This window comes from Notechis scutatus, chromosome 6 (genome assembly GCF_049901735.1).
Source record: "Notechis scutatus isolate UNSWTSFEM ecotype Mainland chromosome 6, rNotScu1.2, whole genome shotgun sequence".
NCBI lineage: Eukaryota > Metazoa > Chordata > Lepidosauria > Squamata > Elapidae > Notechis > Notechis scutatus.
Genome location: NC_142014.1, coordinates 47173784 through 47194473, shown reverse-complemented (window position 1 = coordinate 47194473; position 20690 = coordinate 47173784). Strand labels below are relative to the sequence as shown.

General features: G+C 35.0%; 1 long non-coding RNA gene across 6 annotated transcripts in view; it reads right to left on the bottom strand.

The window, feature by feature from the left end:
* The window catches only part of LOC113431831 (uncharacterized), a 97841-nt gene that overhangs the window by 51707 nt on the left and 25444 nt on the right, over positions 1–20690 (bottom strand). For 4 of the 6 annotated variants that reach the window (XR_015750087.1, XR_015750094.1, XR_015750088.1 and 1 more), the window contains exons 3-4: positions 10240–10382; positions 9152–9303 (exon numbers count right to left, since the gene is read on the bottom strand). The exons of 1 other annotated variant lie outside the window; for it this stretch is intronic. This is a non-coding gene — a long non-coding RNA (uncharacterized LOC113431831). Of the gene's footprint in view, positions 1–3378; positions 3402–9151; positions 9304–10239; positions 10383–20690 lie in introns of those variants that run through there. One more of the 6 variants, XR_015750091.1, reaches the window with a different exon arrangement.

Here is a 20690-nt window from a genome sequence, read left to right as displayed (position 1 = left end):
AGAAGCAGCATTATCTGGGGTGAACTTGTGTGAAAATGTGGACATGTTGCATTCACATTCTAAATTTCTGTATTTGGTGCACTAGGACCAGCTCACACTTTGTGTTTAATAAGAATGAGCCCAACCTCGGAACAGTCTTCTCCCTCTCCTTGTAGCCTGTTTATCCATTCTTTTGCTTCCATTTTAGAGTAACTGCCTATAAAATACTTCTGGCTGATTTTAATTTGAAATAGGAGATTTTAGCAACTCCAAAAATGTTATTAATTTTCACTAAGTATATTTAATATTAATCACCTGGCATATGGCAAAACTTGATACACTACATCGCTACTTTGAACTATGTGATGGTGCAATTCTGTGAAGAGGGGTTGGAAAAATACCTGAACTCACAGGAGTTGTAAATTGTAATGCTAAATCACTTGTCCATGTAATGGAGAAAATTTGTAAATTTGTGATACAGTTTGCCGTAGTGGTGAAAATGCTAGTCTAAAAAACAGAATTGTGAGTTCTAGTACTCTATAGGCACGAAAGTCAGACTGATTTTAAGCTAGTCACTCTCACTAGCCCAGACAGACAGATGATAGAGATGACAGACAGACAGACAGACATAAAAACAATTAGAATAAACACTGAGAACAATAGACAGAATCCAACTGAAAAACTACCCATAGATATATGGGGATAAAGGACTGAGAAAATGTTCTGGAAGCAGTTCATAGTCATGACATCAGATACCTGTACAATTAGCACAGGAGCCCGCCAGGCTGTGTGCTATTCCACTTCTCTTCTCTATATATACCAATGACTGCATTTCAAAAGATTCCTCTATTAAAGTACTGAAGTTTGCAGATGATACAACAGTGATTGGTCTCATTCGAGACAACGATGAATCTACATACAGACGGGAGATTGAACAACTAGCCTTTTAGTGGAACAATCTTGAACTAAATACACTCGAAACCATAGAAATTGTGGTAGATTTTAGGAGAAATCCTCCTATACAATCACCTCTTGCAATACTAGACAACACAGTATCGAGACCTTCAAGTTTCTAGGTTCTATCATATCTCAAGACTTAAAATGGATATCTAAAGAACGTCATCAAAAAAACACAACGAAGAATGTTCTTTCTGTGCCAACTCAGAAAGCTCAAACTACCCAAAGAGCTGCTGATTCAATTCTACAGAGGAATTATTGAGTCTGTCATCTGCACCTCTGTAACGGTCTGGTTTGGCTCTGCAACCAAACAAGACAGACACAGACTTCAACGGATAATTAGAACTGCAGAAAAGAACAATTGCTACCAATCTACCTTCCATCGCGGAGCTGTATTCTGCATGAGTCAAAAAGTGGGCTGTGAAAATATCTACAGACCCCCCTCACATCCTGGACATAAATTGTTTCAAGTTCTACCCTCAAAACAATGCTATAGGGCACAGCACACCAGAACAACTAGACACAAGGACAGTTTTTTTCCCAAATGCCATCACTCTGCTAAACAACTAATTCCCACAACACTGTCAACTTATTTACTAAGACTGTATTACTATTATTCCTCTACTACTAGATTATAATAACCCTTCCTAGTACCTATCTCTTCCCACTTATGAATATAATCATGTTGCTTGTATCTTTACAATTTATAGTTTTGTTTCCTAGTATGATTTGATTGCTGATTAGTAACCTATGACTATCACTTAAGTGTTTTATCTTATTATTCTTGATGAATGTATTTTTTCCATTTATGTACACTGAGAGCATATGTACCAAAGACAAATTCCTTGTGTGTCCAATCACACTTGGCCAATAAAGAATTATATTCTATTCTATCTGCAATAATATCTCTAACTTTCTGTCTGCATGTCCTCTTGATTCACCTGCATTATTGTCTTGGAAAGTTCATGTCACATTAAAACAAGCAAATATTTCAGGACATAGCATTTATAAATTAAAAATAAATAAATAGGGTTAAGCAATATTATCTTTAAAATTGTCCTAAATTTTTAGTCACTAGCAATGTTTGTCACATCAGTATTCATGAATGAATGATCATGCGGTAGTTTCCATTGTCTCTACAATGCTTCAGCTTTATGAGTAGCCCATGAATTAATTAATTTCTTTATTAATCCAAATGATTTTCTTCAACGTTGATATGCCCTCAAGCTGTCTCACCAAGATCAACTCCCCCTGTGTTCCATAAAATTGTAATCAATCTCTATTATGGTCATGAAAATGGTATTTGTCACTTTGCTGAGAAAAAAAAATCAATATGTCTTCTAGGGCAGAACCGGCATTTAATACATCGAATTGATGCCTGTTAGAGAAATTTAGCTTGCCTGCAGTTTGAGACAAGCTAATAGAAATCCCCCAAAATGGCTGATGTTTGGCAAATGAATATACATGCATGCCTGACAAATTAATATTGGGACATCAAGAATGCACTGTCATTTCATATACTGAAAAGAAAATGGATTTGGACCAGCAAATCCCAATAGAAATCTTTTCTTTTTTAAAATATGAATCCACCAAAACTGCACAAATGGAATTGGCCTAGGTTTTAAAAAACTGATTCTTCTCTAACTCATATCTAATGCTTTATTTCTGGAATTATTAAAATAAAAAATGGATACAAAAATAGCATAGCATATAGTGGCTATCGGTCACGATGCATAAAATGTATCATTTATTAAATAATGATTCATCAGAATATTGATTCTTTTATGCATTCAATTTATTTGGGCTGGTTGATTCTTTCATGCATTCAATTTATTTGGGCTGGTTGTACCCCATACTACCATTTACATTTTAATTGTTTATTTAAAAGTATACTGTAAATGTGAAGATTTAGAAATCTAAATAAAAATATAGCAATATGAAATAATATGATTATCATTTTCCAGGAACTCATTAAAAATACTATGGGAATTAAACATTATTTTCTCATTTGTTTCCATGAGGACAGATATTTCTAATACATTGCTAAAATGGTGAAACTATCATAATTTTTGTACATTGTAAAATGTAAAATGTTAAACAAAACATTTGTAAAAATAACATATGAGATCTCCTTTTCTAAGGAACTGCTAATTTATGCTGTATAAATGAGACTCGTTTTACATTAAATGTCAAACTGTTTACCAGAATTACATATTATAAAGCATTACATTGTCAACATTCATGCAATTCCTAGATTCAGATGAAATATAGGTAATTAAAACAAACCATCATGTTATTAAAGGTTCCTCCAGATATTTAGAAAATATAATCTCTTTTCATCAATATTATTAGGCTTATATGCAGGCTTATATGCATGGAAAAGGCCACATCTATGATATGCCTCACAAGTCCTGCCAAGAAATTAACATTGGGAAAACTTACTTTCTTTAAAATATATTCCCCGCACAGTCCCGAGGGCAAATATTGAGGATATAAGAGACCTAATGGAGACAATAAATATGAATCGTTCTACTCTAATATACTGAACCCTAAGAGAAACATTCCCATTGACTTTCCTTCAGTTTTCATGAGTATAATTTTTAAATTTCTCATAAGTACATTTCACACACATACACAAAAACATGAATTCCACAGAGAAAGAGAAAAATGAAGCTATTCTTTCAGACAAGCTATCTTACAAGAATTTGTTAACATTTATTTGAGATAAATGCAACTGTTTCAGGAAGCTAAATAAGACATGATTATATTGAATTCTTTTCTTTATTTTTTTAAATGTTATGAGATTATCATCTATAATTTTAATGCCAATGTAGGGTTATAAATATAACAAAAAGACTGTTGAACTGTTTCAAAATATGTGGAACAAATTTGAATGATATGTTATTATTTCATTATACTTTTTCTAGTGGTTGTGTGTAAGAATCTATATTATTCCAATGTTCGTCAACAATCAAACATTAACTCACCTAGGGATGCAATGATTTGGAATGAGGGCCATTCACACCAAGAAGTTTAAAACCCTTCAGTTCCTCTGAATACACTAAGAATACTTGATATCCAGTAAATTCAGAGTGAGATATTTTATTTGCTTTTTACTATATTACTAGTATAAGATGATTGGTAAAAACAGGACATAGCAGCAATCATACAAACACACATTTGTAAATATATATATATATATATATTTAGCCTGATGAAGCCTGATGATGGCAGATGAGATTCTGCCGAAACGTTGCTACAACTTTAAAAACACAACTACAATGACGTGGGAAATACCCGAACAAAGCTGAATACCATACATATATGTATATGTATGTATGTATGTATGTGTATGTGTATGTGTATGTGTGTGTGTATATATATACACACACTATATATATATACACACACACACACACACACACACACACACAGTGGCCCCCAACCTTTTTTGAACCAGGGACCGGTTTCACGATTATTTATTCTTTCACGGACTGGTACCTGAGTAACGCGAGACTCCACCGCCATCGGGACGGCTCTTCGTTTGAAGTCTCTTCAACGAAACTAAGGCGCGAGCACCCAAACGCCGCTTTCCAACCGAAAACCCGGAAGCAACCGAAAACCCGGAAGCGCCGTCGAAACAAGATGGCGGCGCCCAAGCTTTGCGGCCCAGTAAAAAATTATCCACGAACCGGTACCGGTCCAGGGACAGGTGGTTGGGGACCCCTGCATACATACACACATACACACACACACACATATGAAAAATTCAACTGATATGCACATTTGAATATCTACATAAGAAAAGAGATAATTTGCTTGTGAAAAGATCAATTTGTGTTGTAAAATAAATGTTATTTTCATATATATAGAATTCAATAGACAACATAAAAATAAATCATGATTGAAAACATAAAATTCCAAATTTGTTAACTGACCCAGATGATCAGTTGACATCATAGATTTCATCATGGTTACATGAACTAATGAAAAATTCAGAATCCTTTGGATCATATTTTTGCGGGAAAACTTATGAAATATTTTTTCTCCCATATGCAAACAAAAACATTTGGTAAAATTCACTTACAGCATCTAACACTAAAGTCAAATCGTTAATCTTTAGGATTTGCAAGTTGAGATCTGTTACATTTATATCTGGTATGTGAGTTGACCAGCCCAAGTCAGCATAAATCTAATTTAATTAATTTTCACTTGATTCTAATTAGGTTTAAATTTCATACTTAACTTAAGATGTCTCACTAAAATTGTTATTTCCTAACCACCATTCTGGAAGCTGCTTAGCTTAAATTTTGGAAGAACTTATGGATTTCAAACTACACCACTGTATTTACATACCTATATCATCACTATTATTTTGCAAAAATTAAGTTTAGTTTCTTTGATGATAAATACCACTGTACAATTTTACCATAATTCACCGATCTGATTCCTGAGATCTCCCATGAAATTTCAAAATTCTCATCTACAGATTTATCAGATTTTTTATGTCATATAGCAATAATACTTAGACTTACATACCACTTCACAGTGCGTTACAGCCCTCTCTAAATAGTTTATAGAGTCAGCATATTGCCCCCAACAATCTGGGTCCTCACTTTACTGACCTCGGAAGGATAGAAGGCTGAGTCAACCTTGAGCTTAGTGAGCTGCCAAACTGTTGGCAATCGGCAGAATTAGTATGTAATACTGCATTCTAACCACTGTGCCACTCACCACAATAAAGATAGAGATAGATTATGATATAGATCAGTGGTTCCCAAAGTGGGTGATACCACCCCCTGGGGGGCGGTGGGATGCTTTAGGGGGGGTGGTAAGAGGCAAGGGGGGCAGCAGGGGGAGCTAAGACGTGGCAGAGGGGCATTTGAGGTACCGGCCCCGCAGGCTCACTGACTGCCGGCCACGCAGCCCACTGACTGTTTCATCGCTTCGTAGCCGGCGCCTTGAATGCAGAACCCACACACGGTGAGCCTTGCCAAGCCTGGGGGGGAGAGGAAAAAAGGGAGCCAGCCGGGCTTGCGCGCAGGATGCGGGTGGGTGCAGCTGCGGCTCTCCAAGGCGCGTGGCTCGGTCAGTTCGGCTCTACGTGGCCGTCCCGAACCTAGAACCTAGCCTTCCTCTGCAGCTCAGTTCTTCTCACTAAGCCCTGCGCTTGCTTGCTTAGTTTCCAAACAATTGTTTCCTCCGCCTCCGCTGGTCTGGGCTGCTTCCGCACGCCTTCCTCCTCCCGGGCAGAGCATAAAGATGGGCGGAATGCTTCACTGAAGTTGGGAGTCTCTGAGCGTGTGCAGAGTACCTCGCCTTGCTTGGCCCGATTATCATATTTGGGGCTGAAATACATTATCTATTGTATCAAGGTGTTATTCTTCACTGAAACAAAGAGGTGGAAGATACTTCATGTTTCATTCTGTCCAGTTTCAAATTCCCATCTAAAAGTGTTCCAAGATATATTTAATTCTGTGTGATTTCATATTGCTATTTCAAATTATTGTAAGAGAACTTTCTTGAATTCACCTTATTTATTAACCATTACTCGTTGCTTAATAAGAAAACATGTCACTTAAAACTCTAAGGCACCAAAATCTTCCATTTCTATCAATATGCAGTTCCTCTACCTCTCTGTCCATGGGTTAATATGGAAAATCTGAGGTGTAGAAGCCTAAATGGATAGAGCTAGATTTTTAAAAAATCTAGAAACTTGTTTATTTACATATAACATCATGGTTGAAGTAGAAGTAGAGCTTTATAGCTCATTTAGTCAAACAATATTATTTCATGAATTATATAATTACATGTGAGTATACATAACACAAAGAAATAATTCTTTACCTTTAAACTTTGGCCCTTTATAACATTACTAAATGTTACTAAATTATCAGATAAATGGTTTGACATCTAGCCTATATCACAAAACCATGTAAAATTTTAATTGAAAATATTCAGAAGGGAATATCATAACCAATGCTAATAAAATATAGTTTGCTAATATGATAGTAACACTGATTTCTAGGATTATTTTGTTCATTATGGAGAACTTCACTAGATCCCAAACAGCAGTACATCTAATCTGCATATCATACATAAAAAGCTGAGAAAAATAAATAAAAGGTGATTCAATCTTATTATAGTATGGTCATCTTACAGTGTTTTCATCTGACCACTGTAGTTACCTAAATTGATTCTAATTCATATGCCATGTGCATTCCAAACCAGAAAGTACTGTATATACTCGAGTATAAGCCTAGTTTTTCAGCCCATTTTTTGTGCTGAAAAAATCCCCCTCGGCTTATACTCGAGTCAGATTCCCTCTGAAAAAAAATGGTGTGGAGTCGCGGCCTCCGGCGGCAGCGACTCCCAACAGCTCAAGCCGGGAAGGGAAAGGCAAAAAGCGTTTTGCCTTTCCCTTCCCGAGGCGGCGGGACTGGGGCCGCTCCGGCGGCAGCGACTCCCAACAGCCCCAGCCGGGAAGGGAAAGGCAAAAAGCGCTTTGCCTTTCCCTTCCCGAGGCGGCGGGACTGGGGCTGCGCCGGCGTAGTGACTCCTGACTCAGGGGCCTCCTGAGGGAGGGGAAGAGAGTGACTCCTGCCTCCCGCTGTCATCATCATCTTCTTCTTTTGGGTTAGTGAATCAATTAAACCTTTCATGATAGTGAGATCGTTTCCCAAATTAATTATTTTTATTTTTGAAATTTACCAGTAGCTGCTGCATTTCCCACCCTCGGCTTATACTCGAGTCAATAAGTTTTCCCAGTTTTTTTGCGTAAAATTAGGTGCCTCGGCTTATATTCGGGTCGACTTATACTCGAGTATATACGGTACTTTTAGATTTCTCTATTAAGAGTATCATTGAATCAAGATATGACAGAAGCTTCAAGCATCCTTTTTGACAGCAAATTCAGTATTATAATATATGATATTGTTGCTCATATATTCATTCATATGTGGCATCAAGCCTAGCAATTATGGGGTAATAAAAGGTACCTTCTTAGAGTTAATGAAAAGTTTATATTAGAAATCTTGTAAACAGATTGAATCATAAGAAGAGGTGGTATACAAATAAGGATAAATAAAATACGTAAGTTCAAGTTAGGGACACTTCGTTCAAGGTTCCAAATTATCTACAGCAATTAGATATAAAGGGTTCAGGTTACATTCCAGAGTAACATTTTAAAAATGAAGGCACGTGCTTAAAATTGGGAGTGGTATTCAATATAAGCAAGCATAAAATTATGTGTTATTAAAAAAAATTAAATTAAACAACAAAGATCTTGATAATGACCATGGTAAAAAGCTCAGTTAGAATGTCATCTCAACGCTTCATTATTGAAAACATACTGGCAATCTTGAATAAAGGAATAGAAAAACCAAACTTAATTTTGTAAAGCCTTTTCTAATATGCTCTAATCATTAATAATTGTATGAAATCCTGATCACTATTAGACTTATGCAAAAAAGTTATCATAAAAGGTATCTGTGCCATGAATGGAAATGAATTTTATTTATAAATAAAAATATAAAATATATGGTGTGATTTACCTCCAAAAAGCATTTTTGTATCACTTTAAAGCATTTCAGACAAGTGCTGCAGGACAAAGCTCCTTTCAGCCTTTTACTCAATGTACACTTCCCATTTAACAAAACTGTGTTTTCTTTTAAAATCCGTATTTTCTAGTAATATTGGAGCACAGCTAAACTAAGGACAAAAACCTTTAGGACTCTACATTGAAATAAATGTTCATTTTATTTTAAAGTGAAACCTGAAAACAACTTACTATAGCAACATTATGAAAAAGAATTAATGCAGGGTAGGAAAAAGGATTGGAAATTAATAGAACTTTTAAAAGAAATTAAATATAGCTTCATTCATGATTCATTTATACTAAAATAAATGTATAAAAATTATTTTTTCTATTAAAATTTGCTTTTTCTTGCTTCAAGTGTGTAGACTTACATTTACAGAAATACCATATTAGGCTGAATTAGGGCCTGGAAGTAGCATGCAATCAAATAAGGACCTACTACTTTTCCAAACTTCTTACATACCATACAAAAGTGTATATTATAATAAATCAAATACTCTTTAAGGTGCCCGAATTCTTGCTTTTGCTGCAGAAAATTAAAAATGGCTACAGATCATGTATCTTGGCAAGTGATGAATGTGGTAGAAGAGATGGGTGACCTGGAATTCTTTCCCTTACCTTTTTTAACAAGTCACTGCAGACTATGTGTGAGTGTCCTCACTTTTCTCCTCAACTGACTGAAGCCTCTCTTTCATGGAGCCTCAAATTCCAAATGAAGTGAGCAAACATATTCCTTTTGAAAACAGGAGGCTGCGGAGTTATAGAGAGCCCTGTAACAAATGCAAAAGCAGTACAGTACTACATCTCAAAGACATTCTGAAAATACATCTAAAAATACATTCTGAAAATGAGAAAGGAAAATACTTTTTTCATAATCAAATTAAAATTTGGAATATTGAAGAGCAACTTTGGCACAAAGTTGGTTCAATTGTTAAGCCTTTTCAGATATTAAATACTGAACAGAACATTCAACATGATGTGTTTTTTTTTTAATTTCCATGTGATGGGACCCTCATTCAAAAACAGCCAAAGGACAATTTGTAGCTACACAATTACTTTATACTGAGAATCTCATCACCAAATTGCTTGTTTCTGCTAAATACATATATAGAAAAGGTATAAGCATGTCCACATTCAAAATGATTTAGACAGTGGATGCAGTTGTTTCCTATAAGGTGAGTATTGGAAATCGTTTTTACTGTCATCTGAAACTATTATTCTTTTTCTCCTCAAACCAGTACTACAAAATAAAACCTAGTTAGGAGTTGATAAGAAGGCATAATCATGCTGAGTTAATGCACAATAGAAGCAGATATTCTCTCATTTAATTTTTACCATCAGAACACAGCAACTGAATTTGAGACCTCAGCTCTAACATGATGGGATATTTGGTTTCCAAGACTTACCAAGAGTTTATTCCAAATTAATTCAACACCCATGAACTCTACAATTTTGTCCACTGATACTTTCTTTAAACACTGCCTGTTTCCTCAAAAAGCCTTGAATGGAAAGACGAAAAGCACTGGTTGGTTGACTGATTGTTTGATTTCTACACTAGTCTATCCCTCTGGCAATAAAAGAAGCTTTCAACAATACAAATATAAAAGTGTATTTAAAATAATATAACTAAAATCTGGAAAAAGCAAGAATTAAATAGAATAAATTAACAATTAAAAGTCTGACAGTAATAAAATATTTTCACCAACCTTTTGGTGATGGGGACAACCAAGGGTAATTCTTAAGAGAATGTAGACTACTGATGGAGGGCATCAGTAAGAGCCATTTCCCATGTACTGGACAGACAAATCTCCAGATCCTCCTTATCTTCAAAAGAGTTTCTCCAGTTGATCTGAGGAGACACGCAGGTTTATTGCGGGAAAGGTACACTAGCAGATAGTTAGGCTCGATCTTGACTAGGATTTTAGAGATCAGTATAAAACCTCCCTATTGTTTTGATTTGATCATAATTTCTGTAGTTTGCAGCTATTAATTAGCTATTCTATATATATTTGCAGCTGCCATCAACCTATCCACAATTTTTATACATATAATTTTATATATATAATTTTTGGATTATTTTACGGGCCCTGAAATATCCCAAAACAAATAGTCCAGGAAATCCAATGCTACACCAGATCAAAAGACACTGTTATACAGTGAGCAGATGCTGTATACTCTTCACTATCCCAGCTACCAAAATACAGCACCCTCAAGTATTTACAATTTTTCAAAAGATCAGATGTAACTTTAAACTAGAGAGATGGAATCCATATCACTTTCCCACCCTTCAACTTTAGCCTGGCTGCAACATGAAAAGAACAGAGTTGCGAAAGACTAGCCATCTCTTCTCCTCGGTCAGGTCTTTGTAATGCATGCCAGTTCAGCAGAAGAGTCATGTTGCAGCCTGTCCTATTATTCTGGCTGGTGGGGGCCCAGGAGAGGGGCTCTCTCTGCCATTGCACTTGTCCACTGGAAAATACTTCGCGGAGTGAGGTCGGCTCCAACACTGGTGACCTTCCATAAGCGCTTAAAGACCTGGCTCTACCAGTCTAGTTATCCCACGTCCCCTCTATTCTGCTCTTGGCCTTCCCATCTTTTAATTGCGCTGCACTGTTTAACTTTTTGTACCGACTTATTTATGTTTTAATATAGTTTTTATCTTTTACAATTGTAAGCCACTCATAGTTACCCTGAGGTAAATTTTACAAATAAATAAAATGAATAATGAATAATAATTCAGATTATAACATATAACATCATGCAGATATGTTTTGCTAAATAACTGATGTAGCGTTAAAAAGCAGCACTTTAAACTGAAGTCTGAGTGACTGTGATTATGTAGATATTGATTAGTTTGCAACCTGAAATTATAGAAAGTCAAGCAAAAAAGCAATCCCTCATTCATTGATTTCAATGTTCCTTTAGCAAACAGGATGTGACTCCCCAAGTACAGCAATCTCCTTTTGGTCACCCCACCAATGGCATGTCTTCCACCAGTAGCAGAACTGTCGTGCTTTTACCCAGAGTAAGGAAGGTGATCCCGACAGAAATATGCAATAACTGTTACTCATACAAAGGGAGCTGAAACATTTTTAAGTCCCGAAAAACAACATAATATTCAGAAGCAGATCAGGCAGACACCTCCTTGAATCACTGGAGTATAAGAAAGAAGATGAAGTACAGTGCAATAGGAAGATTCTATTATTATAGCTAATCTGAATAAAAATAGTTTTAATCTTTTTAATCTTCCTGCAGGGTTGTTTCCTGGTCTACTGTAGTCTATCCAGTGAGGCTGCACTTAGGAAGGAGAAGCCTGATCCTATAAACAGAGAAGCTGGAACAATTCTGCCTTTATCTGCTTTCTTGTACTTCTTAAACTATAGCAGTATTTTTCAACTGGTATCTCTAAAAGTAGTAGGCTGGACACTTAACTGGGGAAAAAGGAGACTGCTAAAGGTCTTCTGAAGGCATTAGTTTTTTTATGTGTTAGCCATTACATAGTATATTTGTGGTTTAAGCAGACAGTTTAAACAGATTGTTTAAACAGACACTATGTCATTGGGGATTATTCGTGGTTTTTAAAAAATCTGAATTTCTGCAACTTGTATTCACTACCATTCTTTTTTAATATTAGTTCAAAAGGCACTTTTTATCTTCTGACAAAAACTAGAAATCAGAGCTAGAGAACATGCACTTATTGGAAAACTGTATTTGCTTTAAACAACATGCTCTTTTCCAAAGAGCAATTTTTCCTTAAAGATAAATGGTTAAAGAACACATCTTTTGGTATTTCTAATAATTTATTCAGGAGAAAAATATACAAATATATCCAATTATCCTTAAAATTCAGAGCTTTAAAAGAAGTATCTTATTTGTATAACTGAATCACATTAAATATTTCATATTGTAATAAAGACTGAAAGTGGATATGGGCATGTGTGTTTACATGTGTGTATATCAGTCTAGACCAGGGGTGTCGAACCCTGGCAACTTTAAGACTTGTGGTGTTCAATTCCCAAAATTCCCCAGCTAGCATGGGGAATTCTTGTATTTTAAATGATTTTGTAGTTGTATTTGTTGGTCTGAGATCATAAATAATATACGGGTGTGGTGATAAAACGAATAGAAGGGGAGACTATAATACAGGTTGATAAAAAGAAGCCCAGAACTATAGTAAAAACTAATAATTATTTTAAAGAAATTGGATGATTGTGAGGAATCCCAACACTACAAGCTGTAAGATACTAGCTAGCTGTAAATTCAGTTACTGGGCCTGTTTCTTAACCCTGTTTCCAAATCTCCCTGTTATTTGTTATAGACTCAGATATTTTTTTTGGTTTTTTTCTTTTTTTACTTAAGTTATGCTTTACGACTGCATTGAATGGTGACGGAAATTCCATTCCCTATTGTCATAACTTCAGGATTATCTATATGATCCATGATCCTTGGAAGGATATTAATTTCTGCAAATGATTTCCAACTAAGGGGAAACTTGAAGTCTGTTTCTCAATAGTAATGAGCCTACTTGGCCACATGTTGCCTTTACTTTTTTTCATTATTATTACTAGCATTAAGGTCACAGGGAAAGCAGACAGGACAGCTAAAACAGAATGTTGTAAAGAAAATGTGAAAACCCTAATAATTCTCATTTTGCCAAACACAATTAAACTCGTAGTGAAAAGTTTAGTATTCCCTGGATGGATTTAACATATGGTTGATGACTTTTAATCAAGTACACATTTGTTCTCTTCCAAACTTATTTTAAGCTACTGCATTTGAATTATCTTCACCCATATCACTATCGGGTTAGAATCTAAACGTTTCTACAAAGAAAAGCTGAGCAAATATCTGAAAATCTAAAACTAATAGTTGAATTCTATAACATTTTCTTCTTCTAAGAAAAGACCATAAAATTCAATAGGTCTTTGCATTTAAAACTATAACCCTTATTGATTTTGGGTGTTGTTGTAGCACAATGTAGCATTCTTTCATAAAAATATTTTTAATTAATATTTTTAAAAGCATTCAAATCCAGATTTGAAGATTATGATGTCTACATGGCAAAGTAAATCTTAAGAGTACAAAATACTGGATAAAAACAAAAGCACTTACTCACCACTGCTCTTAATCTACACTATAGATTAAATTAGGAACAGACAACGACAATCTATCTTGAGTTGCCTCCAAACCCATTTTTTGTACCTTCAAGGATTTGGATTGACAACCAAATACTGAAAATAAACATTATAATTCCCTGCATTTTTTTAAAATAAATGTGTTCATCAAGGCTGTCTAAATATTTAGCACAGCTTTCTTTTAAAAAGATTTCTGAAAAACTTCATCTCACGTAAAATGAAATGAACTCTCATCAAACCCTTCCTGAATAACAAAAACAAAATCTTGAAAATAAAAACAATGAGAGTAAAAAAAAATGTGAAAAAAACTGAATGCCAAAGCAGGTACCCAATGCAATATAATTGAAGTTTTCCTAACCAAGATATTTCTAAGAAATCTTGTCTAATTTGATTTCCACGGCAAAAAAAAAAAGGGGGGGGAGGGGTCAATCAAATAAAAATAACTATCTACTGAATAAACAGCTTCATCTGGAAGAAAGGGAAGATATAATGTACAAGATCTAGATTCTGCTTTGGACTTCTCCTGGGTTATGTAAATATACCTTGTTTCAAGTTGTTTGTTAACTAGACTACAGGGAAATGTAACTGCTCCTGCAATCAGGACTGTGAAACTGCAGTAATATGTTTAGATAACATGTTCAGAGTATCTAAATCGTCAAACATAGTCCCTCCTGGGACATATTTTCTCAGCAAATATACAGACAGAAAAAAAGAAAAAAATAAGCAGAATTCGAGACATTTTGTGACATTTGACAACCCAGAAGATAAACAACAGAAATAGTTCAGTAAAAATATAGCAAATATTAGCTGATATTTGTCTATAGAGTGTTTCTGTCAATATCAAAAAGAGTACAAATACAGTTAACAGCAAATTCCACTGAAATCAATGGGATCTGGATTTTGTTGCCTCAGTGAGAGAGGAAACATAGAAGATTAGTAAGTAAGTAAGAAAATAAGTAAATGATCAGTAACAGATTAGCACAAAACTCTTCTATCATTTCACTTGAAAATCATGAATTATTAGTCCTTTCTATGGGATAGTAGCAATCAGATGTGACACATTTGACCAGTATGACAAAAATGCTTTATTATATAAATATATAGGAAAATATACTTAACACATACTAAAAGAACATGATTTTTAAAAATTTGTATCACTTTTACACCTTATGTCCAGGGCCGCCAAGAGGATTAAGTGCTGGAACAAGACTAATATGGGTCCCCTCACCTAGACATTGTTAACACGACCATGAGGGTCTCCCCTCCCCCTCCCCACCACCCTGTGAGAGGCTTGTTAAAAAAGGGGGTGGCTGCCAGTGCAGAAAGCAGATTGGGAAGCAGGGGGGTGAAGACGAAGTACAGAGAAGCGGCACTGGACTCCGCACAGCCCACAGGTAGATTTTTTTTCTGACTGGAAGAATGATTCACTCTAGTCTATACAAATGAAAGTGACTCTTCCCTTGCCCGCCCCCACCTCTCCTCCTTCGGCTTATCCTCCTGCGTTTTAAAGCCACCTCTTGCCAGTTACCCTTTGGCACGGATGGCGTGCACAGATCCTCCAACTAAGCCAACAGTGGTGCCTCCTTCCTTTTGCCGTGAAGGATTTTGACAGGGTAAGAAGTGGAAGTGAACTGGGGAAAAGGGGAGAGAGAGGAGGTGATGGAGGTGGAAGGGAGGCAGATCATTGCTGTTGCTGCACAGAAAGGACACGCCTCCCTTCCTTGCCATTTTCCCTCCAAATGAGGGAAATGAGTTGATTTGATCCAGCTTTGGAGTGTTTTGCTGTGAGCCACCACCACCGTCCACCACCACCACCCCTGCCCAGGCGCATCCAGGTTGACATATAGACCCACTGTTTTTCTTTTTAAAAATTTGGTTTTGTAAAAAAAATTAAATTTCCTTTCATAGGCCCCCTTTGAGCTTCACAGGCCCTGGAAGAATGTACCCCCGTCTCCTCAGACCTGCTAATGTCATTTATATTTCCAAGACTTTGTTATCTATCCTATTCAAATCTTAAGTGGTATATAAGTCTAAGTGCTATTGCTATTGCTACTTTTGGATGGTAAGGGCAGGTGATGCTGTCCCTTGTTACCTTAGTGAACCATTCTGGTCTGAGGCTGCTTGTTTCTGATCATACAAAATCTAGTTTTCACACCATAATTTATTCACAAGATCTTGTCCCTGTAGACTCAGTCTACAAGTTCATGAAATCATTCTTACAGTATTTACTTGTATTTTACCATATTTTGGAAACATGGAATCTAAAAGAAAATTGTTAAAACATGTGCAATGGTGTTAAACCAGTCACTGTCAACAAAAAGTAGATAAAAATTTAACTCTGCAAGTAACAACCCTCCCACCCAGGGAGTGTGCGAAGTGAGATGTATAAAGGAATTCAAAGAGGAAAGGGATCTTCTACTGAAATGTTCACAATTACAATATTCGTTTTTATAAGTTAATTATCTCACTCCAAATATACTTGGTAGTGTATAAATTAAGCCAAGATACAATATTTTAATTTATTTGTGTCAGTTTTTAAGGCCCTGTAGTTTCCAAGCAATTCTAAGCAACTTATAAGATTAAAAATATCATCATAATAAAAAGATCCCCAATAAATATGACAATTAATATTTAGTAAGGATATACTTTTTCACTATATTCTGAAACAGAAGCTCCTATGTATTTACTAACTGCATAGCAACAAGCAGCTTACATTTATGCTGCACATTTATCATACCAGCAGTGCAACCTATAGGAGAATGCAAGTTGGCATTTCCCCTGCAATTTGTAAGGATACAAAAATGCCCTCAAAGTTCAGCTTTTACCAAATGCTTATCAACCAATTGGTCTCTGATTGACAGAATCAGAAACACGGAATTCGATAAACTAACAGTCAATCTAAACAATTAGGCTATGGCTAGGTAGATATTCATGAACAGAATCTAGATGCAGATAAGGACAAGCTATTGTTGCTTAATTTATATCACTGTATTTGGAAACAAGATGTTCAGAGTTCCACTTGCATCTTCCTTTCTATTGATTATAGATCTGATACTATTCAACTTCAAGCCACAAAGACATTACAGTATCTATAATGTGAGGCTACACTACCTCTTATCAGTTAGCAACCTGGGAGCTGGAGTGCATTTTATACTGCAGCCACCTGCTCTATCAACTTGGCTGAAGTTCATTTTAATCAGCATAAACAGGATGTGATCATTTCTAGCATCCCTGTGGCACAATTGAAGGTGATCTATTTTGTGGGAAGCTGATTGTGCTGGCTTTCTCTTCTGCAGAGTAATCAAACTATACTTAAAGATGCTATGAAGAGTCATTAAATGGGAAAGGGGTGCTATAATACTATAATATAAATGTACTACATGTACTATAATATAAATGCCAGAAATGCATTTATTTTATATTTGTTTCACAATAATACACAAACTGGTATTTTGTAATTCTTTGAATTTCAGTTTAGTTTGAAAGCAATAACAATATATATATTAGGTAAATATATCCCAAAATGTATATATCGGAAAGTATTACAGGAAATACATTTTGTTATGGAAATTATTTGCAAAATTAGATAAATTACAAACTAAAATGCACACATGAGTACATACATACTTTAGCTTGTGGGTTTTTTTAAAAAAACACAGCAAACATTGACACAGTAAAACTGACATTTATAAAACATAAGAACTAAGAAAATGAAATATCACTTATTAATGTTTATTTCATTTCAAAAATTTACATTTTTTTTTTACATTAAAAAAGCCAAGAGTTAGATCCTGGCTAGCAAAATCTCTCCAGAGAAAGGGCATATATGATATTGCCCACATGTACTGCAGATAGCTACAGGAACAAGGTTTTGATGGTCAACTGGTTAGTTGAACAGTTGGGAGAATGGATTCCATCTAATCTCACAGTTGTAATGTATACCATATGGACATAAAGTTCTGATAGAGAATATTTGTAGTTCAGTGTTGAAAGGCATGGTCCTTGGTGCCTCTGAGCTTAGCCGTTTTCTTGCATAATTTCATCAGGTAAACTAGATAACATCATCAGTGCTAATAGGGAATGGGATTTGCTGTCATTTCATATTTTAATGGTGTGCCCTATCAGTACTGGTGAGAGTGGTCTTGATATTCTTTGGTTGGACTGTTTTCTATTATCTTGTTTAGCAGTTCTTTGATATATTGTTTGATGCTTGATTCTTGGTTTAATGTTAATCTTGATGTTAATCTCTCGGTGTTGATTGCTGGTGAGGAGATGTTCTGGTCTCTTTGTTCCCTTTTTGGTTTGTTGTTCAGCTAAGTAGAACTCATTGGATAATGAATTAAAAAGTTAATTTCAAAAATGTCTGCTATCACAGAAAGATTGTGTGCAAATGATGTTATGTTAGAGGTTACAGGTTGTACTGACAAGACTGAAATTGATTTCAATGTGGAATTTAAAATAATAGGCTAAAAATGATCTGGAAAAAAGACAATATATTGGACATACAAATGAACCTAGCTGATGTCTTAATAATTTAAAGGGACATATAAATAACAAACCAAAAGAGCAACTTGAATAACTTGCATATATTGGATTTACAAAAGAGGTCTGATAAAGTTTTAAAAGATTTGATGAGATAGAAAAAAGAAAAAAGGAAAACAAATCAAGTTCTCAGATATTATTTGAAGAAATTAAAGACCAAGATTGCTAAAAGTAAAGAAAAGGAATATAGAATTAGTTTATTTGTTCAAGTTAAAATAGATTGTCCTTATTTCTGGTATTAATAGACTACTGAATGAAGAGATTTTTGGGATTTGTTTATAGATAGAAGATATGGAATGGAGAGAGATCATGTGTTATAGTGAGAATGTACTAAGTTGTTAAAATTGTTGTTAAAATATTCATACACACAGACACGTGTTGTATATGTGTGTGTTTATGCATACAGATAGTCTCAACTTATGACCACAATTGAGTCCAAAAGTTCCATTGCTAAGCAAGACACTTATTTAATGAGTTCTACACGATATTATGCCCTTTCTTGCCACAGTTAAGTTAATCACTGCAGTTGTTAACTTAGTAACACAGTTGTTAAGTGAATCCACATTGATTTTGCTTTTCAGAAGGTTGACATGATTCCCGCCCCCAGACACTGCAACCGTCATAAATATATGCCAGTTATCAAGTATCTGCAGTTTGATCACATGACCATAGGGAAGTTGCAAGTGTGAAAAACGATCATAAGTCACTTTTTTCAATTCTGTTGTAAAGCACAACAAAGAATGTTCTTCCTGCACCAACTCAAAAAGGTCAGACTGCCCAAAGAGTTGCTGATACAATTCTACAAAGGAATTAATTGAGTCTGTCGTTTGTTTAGTTTACTTTATTGTCATTGCACCTCATACAACGAAATTAAATACCATATTTGGTGTACATTATGACTATGAAAATAAACACAAATACACATCCTTCACATTCTATACATTGAATTGAAAAACCCTGATATTGCATTAATATTGCACTATACAGTAGAATTCAATAGAATTACTGCCCTCGGATAGAAGCTGTTTTTCAGCCTATTTGTCCTTGTTTTTATTATCCTGTACCACCTGCCAGACAGTAGTAGTTCAAAAAAAGGGTGCCCAGGATGAGATGGATCTTTGAGAATGTTTTGAACTTTTTTAAGGCAGCAGGAGTTATAACGAACTGTACTGATTTGGCACTGCAACCAAACAAGACAAACATAGACTTCAACCAATAGTTAGAAGTTCAGAAAAAACAATTGCTGCACAAGTCAGGAAGAGGGCTGTGGAAATATCTACAGACCCCTCACATCCTGAACATAAACTGTTTCAACTTCTTCACTCAAGACAACGCTATAGGGCATTGCATGCGAAAACTAGGCACAAGGACAGTTTTCCCCTATTCCATCACTCTGTTAAACAACTAATTCCCAGAACACTGTCAAACTACCTAGTAGGGCTGTATTACTATTACTCTTCTTATCTTTCCTATTACCTATTTCGTCATTTTCTTATGATTATAACTTTGATTCTTGTATCTTATGATTTATATTGTTTTATTTCATATACTAGTATGATTTATACTGATTGCTTGTTTAGTATCCTATGATTATCACTAAGTGTTATATTTTTATGATGATTATGATCGTGATTTATCACTTATTGCTTGTATGAACGCTGTGACCTTTTGCACCGGAGACATATTCCTTATGTGTCCAATCCCATTTTGCCAATAAAAATTATATTAACTGAAAAGTAAATACTTTTATATGCAGTTCCATTTTTAATACTTAAGATATTTTGGTCACAATGTTAAAAACAAATTAGATTAACAAAATATTAGAAGCACTCAGTGTTATACTTTTACAGTTAATTAACTCTTCAAAGATTAAACTAATGTTATATTACAATCGACTATGGTTTAGAATTCTGTAACAATGTTCCAAGATTAAGATATCTTTCCTATTGTAAATATTATTATTTCAGTATCTATACATTGATATGGTTTGGTCTCAAACTGGATAATTACCAGTCACTTTAACAGGGAGCCTAGTAAATAGGAAGTCAGAAAGAAAATAACTAAATGATTAGTACAATTTCTTCACATTTCTTTCATAAAAGAGACATTTCTTAGGAATCTTTTGATTAATGAAAGTAGCATAAAAGTCAAAAAGAACTACCTTATGTTATCTTCTCTTAGGATTTACTGAAAAATGGAAAGCCACAGAGGTTGCAGCCCACTGGAAAAATATATAATGAAAGGAAGCATACCGTGTTTCTCTGAAATAAGACCCAACTAGAAAATAAGCCCTAGCATGACTTTTTAGGGTGCTCGTAATAGAACCCTTACCCCCAAAATAAGCCCGTTAAGCTTGTCAGCCAGACGGATACATTTAGCACCATATTTCCCTGAAAATAAGACCTAATTGGAAAATAAGCCCTAATGCATTTTTTGGAGCAAAAATTAATCTAAGACCAGATCTTATTTTCAGGGAAATG